We start from the raw sequence: 9,862 nt of genomic DNA on the forward strand, positions 1-9,862 counted from the left end.
CCCAGTACTTTGGGAGGCCGAGGTGGGCAGATCACAAAGTCAGGAAATTGAGACCATCCTGGCCAACATGGTGAAACCCCATCTCTACTAAAATACAAAAATTAGCTGGGAATGGTAGCATGTGCCTGTAATCCCATTTACTCAGGAGGCTGAGGCAGGAGAATCACTTGAACCTGGGAGACGGAGGCTGCAGTAAGCCAAGATCATGCCACTATACTCCAGCCTGGTGACAGAGCTAGACTCTGTCTCAAAAACAAACAAACAAACAACAACAACAACAACAACAAAAAACTTTGTTATGTAACCAAATACCGCCAGTTCCCCAATCACATATGGAAATAAAAAATTTAATGAATAATTAAGCAAACTGAATTCATCTGGAAATCATAAGGAAAAAAGGATTATCTTATCAATAGCAATAACTAAAAGGGATATAAAAAATTAAGTTGAGCTTTAAAAAGGTAATATAATAAATAATTGTAAGGGAAATTGACACAGTAAATGATAAATTGCTTATGTTGCATTCCTTGATAATAAGCTTTGGTGTTCACTAAATGTCCATTTTTTTCTTTTTTCTTTTCTTTTTTTTTTTTTTGAGACAGTGTCTTGCTGTCACCCAGGCTGGAGTACAGTGGTGTGATATTGGCTCACTGCAATATATAAATACATACACACACATAATCTAATAAATTATACATCTTCCTTTCAATTTAGAAACCTCAGACATTCCCTTTCTAGCAGCTATACACACACACACACACACACACACACACACATACACACAAACATGTAGATATGGGGTTTTGCCATGTTGCCCAGGCTGGTCTCGAACTCCTGAACTCAAGTGGTCCACTCTCCTCGGCCTCCCAAAGGGCTGAGATTACAGGCATGAGCCACTGTGTCTGGCCTAAATGTCAATTTAAGAAAAATAAATAAGGAAAGAAAAAAAAGATTCCATATATTTCCTTCCACTGTACAGTAAGCTTCTTGGACTATGACCACCTTTTCTCACAAGTAGAGTCTGTTTATTTAGAAGCAGGGATTAGCAAATCGTGAAGAACTTCCCAAAGGTTTCCCCTTACCCAAGTGTGACATATGGTCATGGAATTATATGGCAAGACTGTAATTTCCAGTGAATGCCATTCATTACAGAAGGGACTGGACTAGATCACAAGTAAGGTTAGATGAGGTGATACTGATCACAAAACCCAGCTGGTGAATCAATCAAGACACAATGCAAAAACTTCCCCAAAGAGTGCATAAGGAGGAAAAGTGTTTCTTTCACATCTTCTGAACATCTACTTGGCACTGCGCTACTGATTTCTTTTTTTTTTTTTTTTTTTTTTTGAGATGGAGTTTCGCTCTTGTTAACCAGGCTGGAGTGCAATGGCACGATCTCGGCTCACCGCAACCTCCGCCTCCTGGGCTCAGGCAATTCTCCTGCCTCAGCCTCCTGAGTAGCTGGGATTATAGGCATGCGCCACCATGCCCAGCTAGTTTTTTGTATTTTTAGTAGAAATGGGGTTTCACCATGTTGACCAGGATGGTCTCGATCTCTTGACCTCGTGATCCACCCGCCTCGGCCTCCCAAAGTGCTGGGATTACAGGCTTGAGCCACCGCGCCCAGCCTTTGATTATCGTTTAAATTCTCCTCTAGACTAGGACAGCTCTGTATCTAATGACCGCCATGAGGGGCTTAATGATCTCTGAGGTGGGAGTAGTTCAGAGATGTTAATCTCCTACTCTGTGGCAGATACTCTATTGGACACATAGAATATAAAATTGAAGAACAAGGCATGCTTCCTTCAATCAAAGAATGTTCCTTTTTTTTTTTTTTTTTTTTTTTGAGACAGAGTCTCGCTCTGTTGCCCAGGCTGGAGTGCAATGGTATGATCTTGGCTCACTGCAACCTCCACCTCCCAGGTTCAAGCGATTCTCCTGCTCAGCCTCCTGAGTAGCTGAGATTACAGGCACCTAACACCACATCCAGTTAATTTTTGTATTTTTAGTAGAGACGGCATTTCAACATGTTGGTCAGGCTGATCTCGAACTCCTGATCTCGTGATCCACCCGCCTCCACCTCCCAAAGTGCTAGGATTACAGGTGTGAGCCACCATACCTAGCCTCTGTTTCATTTTTAAACACATGGTTAAGTCAGTAAGGTCACTTTTTATTTATTTTTCTGAGACAAGGTCTTACTCTGTTGTCCACACTGGAGTGTAGTGGTGCAGTTTCGGCTCACTGCAACCCTCGATCCCACGGGTTTAGGTGATCCTCCCACCTCAGCCTCCTGAGTTGTTGAAACTACAGGAATATGTCACCATGACCAATTGAATTTTTGTAGAGACAAGGTTTCACCGTGTTGCCCAAGCTGGTCTAGAACTCCTGGGCTTAAGCAATTCTTCTGCCTCAGCTTCTCAAAGTGCTAGGATTACAGGTGTGAGCCAACATGCCCGGCCAAAAGTTATTTTTTAAAATACTGATTAGATTTGCTGATACCTTTACGTGAGCTGACGTCAAAGACAAGGCTAATTTTTTTGATAACTGTAAACGGCTGGAGCTATTAAATTGATATTTGATGAACAATCTTTACCTCTTTTTCCAACTACCTGTACTTTTCAGCTCATGACTAACTACAAAGCAAAGAGAAGAAATCTCTTTAGTCCAGGCACGGTGTGGCTCACACTTGTAATCCCAGCACTTTGGGGGGCTGAGGTGGGTGGATCACTTGAAGTCAGGAGTTCAAGACTAGCCTGGCCAACATAGTGAAACCCCATCTTTAATAAAAATACAAAAATTAGCTGGGCATGGTGACATGCACCTGTAATCCCAGCTACCTGGGAGGCGGAGGCAGGAGAATTGATTGCACCTGGGAGGCGGAGGTTGCACTCAGCCAAGATCACCCCACTGCACTCCAGCCTGGGCAACACAGCAAGACTCTGTCAAAAAAGAAAAAAGAAATCTGTTTAAATTGTGCAATATTTTAATAATAATCATATAATTCTATGCTTATGGTTTTCAGCTTAAAAGTTAACTAGCCCTATCTGGATCCATAATATACTAATTTCTTTCAATATCATTTTATTACAGAGGATAAAATGATTTTATTTCAATATTCTAGTAATGTTTTAAAGGATATCATCAGTATTATATACCTAATATAGTTCATATATATATGAACTCATATATATATGAGTCTGGGAAAAAAATCCAGACTCCTTTTCCCTATCACCATATAAAATACACCCAAGAGGCCTCTGACATAGCCTTGTTTTGTCAACTCCTATCTCATCATGCAAGGTAGAGAAAATTCAGTTGGCTTCTAGCAAAACAATGCACTGGTGCTATAACAGTGAATGTTTTTTGTGCCATAAGTTAAGGACTGTATGATATGGCAATCTTAGAGTATATCTAGTACCTTTCTACAAATTATTTGCTCCAAGATCTTCAGATGAAAGTCCTCATTTTCCTTCCACCATGAAAAACCCATCCCTCCTCCCCGTCAAAAAAAACTCCTCATAAAGGCACAAAGTCAGGGCAATGATGATGTACACTCTCCAACAATCCAACAACAAAATACACTTTTTTGTTCTTAGAAACGCAGTGTGGACCAGGGCCAGCGGCTTACGCCTATAATCCCAGCACTTCGAGAGGCTGAGGCAGGAGGAACGTCTGAGCCCAGGAGTTCAAGACCAGCTTGGGCAGCCTAAGGAGAGACCTTGTTTCTACAAAAAGTAAAAGAAAAATTAGCCAGGTGTGTTGGCTCATACCTGTAGTCCCAGCTATTCAGGAAGCTGAGATGGGAGGATCTCTTGAGCCCAAGAGTTCCAGAACAGAGCAAGACCCCATCGCAAGAAAAAATAAAGAAATGCAGTGTGCTTGATGCTGCTTGGGGTGGCTGCTGGCCTGCTGGTGCAGATGCCGTGCGGAATATAGTCAGCATCTATTGGTTATACAACTTCCACTTTCACCAGATTGGAAAATGAAGTTATCACAAAAGGAAAGGTGGGTGTGCCTCCAAGCACTGTGTTACTTATGTTTTCCTCTAAATTCAGGATTAGGCAAAATGTTAGGAGAAAAAAAATCTGAAGATGAAGGGGCTTGTAGGATAAATCACACAGATTTCAAAGGAGTGGCTTCCCTAGAAGACGTATGTTTTCTTACCCTAAAGGAACCTATAAATATGAGATATGGGGCACTTACAGATGTGGAACAACCAGCATCATTTAGGATATCCAATAAGTGTTAAAGGGGAAATCCCAGAGAAAATCATAATAAAAAGCATAACCATTTGTTCATCAAATACCTGTTTCACTAGTAGGGGTCAACATTGTTCTAGACACCAGAAATACAATAGTAAACAAAAGTAGCAAGCCCCATGCCCTTGTGGAGCTCATAGTCTGATATAAATTACAGTACACATAATCTAGTATAAATTAGCATATAATACTAATATAAATTACAGATTGAGTATCCCTAATCTAAGAATCTGAATCTGAAATGCTCCAAAGTCCAAAATGCTTCAGGCACCAACAGGATACTCAAAGGAAAGACCCACTGGAGCATGTAGGATTTCTGGATCAGGAATGTTCAACCATGTAATACAAATATTCCAAAAATTTAAAAAACATCCAAAATCTGAAACACTTCTGGTCCCAAGCATTTTGGAACAAAGGATACTCAACCTGTACATGACAAGCTAGAAGGCGCTAAGTGCCTTGGAGAAAAATAAAAGCAGGGACTAGGTCACAGGCTAGACTGGAAGGAGGTATCTGAGCATAACACCTGAAGAAGGGTTGAGGGCACAGCCATGTAGACGTCTAAGGGAACTGCTTTCCAGGCAGTGGGAAGAGCACGTGCAAAGGCTCTAAGGCAAGAATGTGCCCAGTGATCCTTTTGTAGAGTTCATGAGCACGATGATTCTATGTGTGAGATGTGTCTGACATGATCTTAGAGGGGGAAAACAGAATGTGCCTGGCAATTTGAAGCAATAATGAGGAAGCCAGTGTGTTTAAATGCCTTAAACTCCTTCCAGCCTGAGGGGTTACTGGGGCAAAATGCGTCACTACACAGCAATATTTTCAAAAAATCTTAGAAGGGGAATGTGCCTTTGTAAATGCTTACTCCTACCCCTTAATCTTAAAAAAGAAATGAGGAAGAGGAGGTTGGGTGAGAAATCCAAGGTCACTCAGCCAGTAACTGGTTGAGAAAAGGTCTCTGCACAAGAATCCCAAACAGCACCATGGATTGGTCTCATGCTTCAATTTTACAAAGGGGAGGCACTTTTTCTTTTTTGAGACAAGGGTCTCACTCTGTCATCCAGGCTGCAATGCAGTGGCATAATCTAGGTTCACTGCAGCCTTGACCTCCAAGGCTTAACCAATGCTCCCACCTCAGCCTCCCAAGCAGCTAGGGCCACAGGCACACCACCATGCCCTGCTAATTTTTTTTATTTTTTGTAGATACAAGGTTTCACTATGTTTCCTAGGCTGGTCTCCAACTCCTGAGCTCAAGCAATCCTCCTGCCTTGGCCTCCCAAAGTGCTGGGATTACAGGTGTGCAACACCACGTCAGGCCCACTTTTCTTATTTAAAAGAAAAGAGGAAGAAGAAGAAGAAAGAAAGAAAGAAGCAAAAAAAGTCCAGCCAACTAATGTAATCTTCTTAGAACTTAAAACTGATCAATTTCACTTTTTTAGTCAACAGATAGCCAAGAGCATACAAGCACTCTAAATATTTGTTGAAGAACGAATAAATGCAGTGCTACCTAAACCTCTTTATCCAGCCACTGAGTGTGTAACAGAAAAATCCGTGCATAAGAAAACATCTCAAAATGTTTATTGTGCAAACTGTTACAGTAAAAAAAATAAAATAAAAATAAAAATAGAAACAGACTGTCACTTCGCAGAAAAAGTGTCTGTAACAGTTAAAAAACTAGGCCAGGCTCATGGACTGTGGGAGGCTGAGGTGGAAGGCTCACCTGAGGCCGGGAGTTTGAGGCCAGCCTGGCAACATAGTAAGACCCTGTCTCCATAAAAACAGAAAAAATGAGCCAGGCATAGTGGCATGCACCTGTGGTCCCAGCCCCTTTGGAAGCTGAGGTAGGAGGACTGCTTAAGCCCAGGAGGTTGAGGCTGCAGTGAGTGGTCATCACAACACTGTACTCCAGCCTAGTGACAGAGCAAGACCCCAACTCAAACAAAAAACAGTGAAAACCCAGGAACCCTAATTTACTCTTGGCAAGGGAGAAAATATACTATACTTTTTTCATACACTGGAATTCTCTTTAACAGCTAAGGTGAATAAAGATCTATTAACACATGTATCTCGAAAACACAGTAAGTTAAAAATGCAAGCTATACATAGGTAGAATTATGCCATTTATGTAAAATGTTAAACACAAACTTACGGTATTGTGGATACACTGTAGTTTCAAAACATGCTTGGGAACTATGTAAGCTAACTTCACATTAGAGGTTACCTGAGGATGAAGGTAAAGGAGGAGGAGGAATAGATCAAATATTTAAGTTACAGTGTTTTTACGGGAGGCGGCGGGGGGGGGGGGGGGGGGGGGGGGGCGGGTATGTTGCAAATATGAAAACAATAGCAACTCTTAAACCTAGGAAGTGGAAGACAATATGCCTTACTACACTCTCCTTTTATGTATGTTAAAAGTATTTCATACTTATTTTTATTTTTAAAGGTTGGAAAAAGCGACAAAGGGAGGGAGGGAGGAGTGGAAGAAGAGGTACACATTCTATTAATTCCAAGGCCAAGTTGTTCTTAACCTCCAAACCTGCTTCTTCACCTTTAAAGCCTAGATGATACTACCTGTACCTGCCTAGAACATGCTTTGAGAAGTAGCAGACTGGAGATAGAACTTCACTGTCAGGTTCACTACTAGTGGGCAGGACACTACATCATTCTTCTCCCAAAGAATCCTTAGGGGGCTCAGCATCCCTTCTTTCTCTTCAATTCAGGTAACAGCAATAAGATTTTCCAGCAGGGTTATAATCACACCCCCACCACCTCCTCCAAAAAGCCATAAAACAATAAATTCATTACTGAAGCATCTCAGTGAATGGAGATGAAAAAACTGCAACAGCCACGCATGGGACAGCTCTCCCAACCTCTGTTTGGCAAGCACTGGCTAAAAGATAAGAACTGGATCAATTTCCTCACAAAAAGTCGACTGCCTTACAAATCCAAGGGGGAAAAATATCACACTTGTTAGGCATCATTAAGAAAAGATTATCAGATTATATCCATCGGTAATAAAACTCCAAGCCACAGAGTGAAGAGGGATCTGCAGGCTGGGGAGAGAACAGCCCAAATCCAGCCTCCCCGTGATTTCCGACCTCTTCTCCAACTCTGTGCAAAGCCGGAGGAGGTGAGGCTCTCCTCGCTAAAACGAGCTTCGGCCATGTCCTAGTGATGGACAGTTCCCTCTGCCAGGCTCCTGCAGCCTTGAGACCACATTCCCCAGGGATCCGGCAGCGTTTCTCCATCCCAAGCAGCTAGACATTCTCCTCTCCCGGAAGGAAGACGGAATCCCACCCAGATCACCTGTGAGCTGCGTCGAAGGGAAGCCGCTGGTCCCGAGGCTAAAGGCCCCGAGTCCGCAGATTCCTCCCAACGCCTCTGGGAGTAAAGTTGGGCTTAGCTGGGCTCCTAGCAAAGAAAAAGGAGCCTGGAAAGGCAGCCATGCTCAGGCCCCCGGGAGGCCACTTCGGACCCCTCCACCCCGTGCCGGGCCGCATCTGCCTTAATCCCCCGTCTGTTGCCTCTCCAGTCTCTGTGCCCCCTCCACAAATGGGGGATGCGAAACCCAAAGGAGTTAGCAGGTGAACCCTGCAAACCGCAGAAACTAAACCACGGACACCAACCCGCTGCCGGAGAAGGCAGCAAAGGTGGTTGAGGACGACACCCCCCACCCCGGGCAGGGGTCGCTGGAGATGGCAGGCGCCTGTTGGGTGGCTCCACGTCCTCCTTCCTCCCGAAGTCCCGGCGGCCCCGTGTCTGCCCCAACTCCAGCATCCGTCCTCCCCACCCTCCTCGGAGCTGCGGCGAGGAAAACAAGGCAGAGGGCTGGGGCAGGCCCAGGGGGTCTCGCCCCCGCCCTTGAGCCGGCCGAGGGGCTCCCGAGAGTCAGCGGAGGAACAATAGCGGACCCCGCGTCCCGGGAGCCGCCCGTAGTCTCCCGCTCGCACCTCCCTCCCAGCTGCTCCAAGTTCAGCCGGGAGGCGGACTGGGATCTGCAGTAACGTCGCGCTGGGGGCAAGGCGCCGCGCGGGGCGAAGCAGGTGGGACCCAGCGCGGACGCCAGGGCGCACCTCCCGGTCTCCTCATTCATTCCCGCCCGCGCTCCCTTCGCCGCGGCCCCGGCCCCGCGCCCCGCCCCAGCCGGCCTGCGAGTCGCGGAGGACCGGGGAAGCACCCCTCTCCTAACTTGGCCGGGTCCTCCCGCTCTGCCCCCATCCCCACCTCCCTCCCCTTCTTCTTGCCCCCAAATCTGCCCTCCGTAGAGAGTTGGCGGCCGGCGGCGGACCAGGGAGAGGCGGCGGGACCCCCGCTGCCGCCCGCCCAGCCGCTCCTCCCTGGCGCCGTCCCCAGCGCCTCCCGCGCCGGAGCTCCAGACACAAAGGCGGGGACGCGAGCCCAGGACCCCGCGCCGGGAGCCTCCCAACTCCGTGCCGCGCACTCACCCCATCGAGGCGGCGGCGGCGCTCCCCGGACCCCGCTGGCTGCACCACCCCGCCCGCCGCTTCCCCAGGAAAACGCGGCCGCCGGGCTCGCTTCCTGCTCGGCTTCCTGCGCTCAGTCCCTCCTCCTCTCCCGCTGCGGGGGTCAGTGGGCGCCGAGCTCCAGGGCTGGGCCGGCGGGGCGGGGGCAGCCGCAGCACCACCACGTGGCCGCCGGGCGCCGGCCCCCGCCGACCTGGATCCAGCGGGAGCGGGGAGGGAGGTGCTAACCATTCCCCTCCCATTCCACCCCGCGCGGCCCCAAATTCCGCGAGTCAGGTGACCCGGCCCCGCGCTCCAGCCGTGATCTGCGGGGCTGCTCCCCGCCCTGCCGGGCCCCAGGCTCCGCCGATCAACCCCGGGCCCGCGCGCCCTGGCTTGTCCGTGACTTGATTTTAGTTTCCAGGGATCGTGGGACCCTTCTCCTTGGATCTGTTTCATCCTCTTAACCTGAAGTTAGTGGCAGCCCCACCCCCACCCCATGCCCTGACCCCTGGGTTTAGGACGGGTGAGATCCCAAATACTGTTTATTTCTGGTTAACTTCCAAAGTCGTTTGTGGTTGTGGCGAGTGTTTCAAAGTCACGGATCCAGCCCCTTCTGACCAGAATCTAAAAGGTTGTTTTCCAAAATCATTGAACAGAAAGTAAAGTAGAATGTGCTCACGTTCTTCGGACTGAACCAATTGGTTGGAGTGACTGTTTCCTAACACTCATTGGGTGGCAAGGCAAGACTACCACCGTTCAGAGTTGTTCTGCTCCGGAGTAAGAAAGGAGAAACCTACAGCCTGGACTGACAGGCGAGATTACGCACGGGAACGCCTTCAAGACAGTGTGTGGGAAGCCACGGGGCACAGGCTTACTGCCCCACGTCCCCGACAGCTTCTCTCCCTATCCCAGCCCACTAAGACCCGACCTTTGAATTACGACGGACTCCTCCATTAATTCCAAGGATTTCAAAGCTCTCTGTCTACCCACTCATCTAATTTGGGCCAGCTTTTCAATGCATTCTAGTCATGCTAACCAGCTGTGACTTCAATTCTATTCACCAAAGCTCCTCCCTTCTCCCGTTAGCTCTGTTTCCTTTGCTCAGGGAAGAAAGCTTTCTAGAATACACAACCTGTA

General features: G+C 47.3%; 1 protein-coding gene across 2 annotated transcripts in view; it reads right to left on the minus strand.

The window, feature by feature from the left end:
- The window catches only part of RAI14 (retinoic acid induced 14), a 184,481-nt gene extending 175,629 nt beyond the window's left edge, over positions 1 to 8,852 (minus strand). For both annotated transcript variants that reach the window (XM_039467756.2, XM_039467748.2), the window contains exon 1: positions 8,705 to 8,852. The gene's annotated coding sequence lies outside the window, so the exon portion shown is untranslated. The remainder of the gene's footprint in view (positions 1 to 8,704) is intronic.
- Between the last annotated feature and the right edge of the window lie 1,010 nt (positions 8,853 to 9,862).

This window comes from Saimiri boliviensis, chromosome 1 (genome assembly GCF_048565385.1).
Source record: "Saimiri boliviensis isolate mSaiBol1 chromosome 1, mSaiBol1.pri, whole genome shotgun sequence".
Lineage (NCBI taxonomy): Eukaryota > Metazoa > Chordata > Mammalia > Primates > Cebidae > Saimiri > Saimiri boliviensis.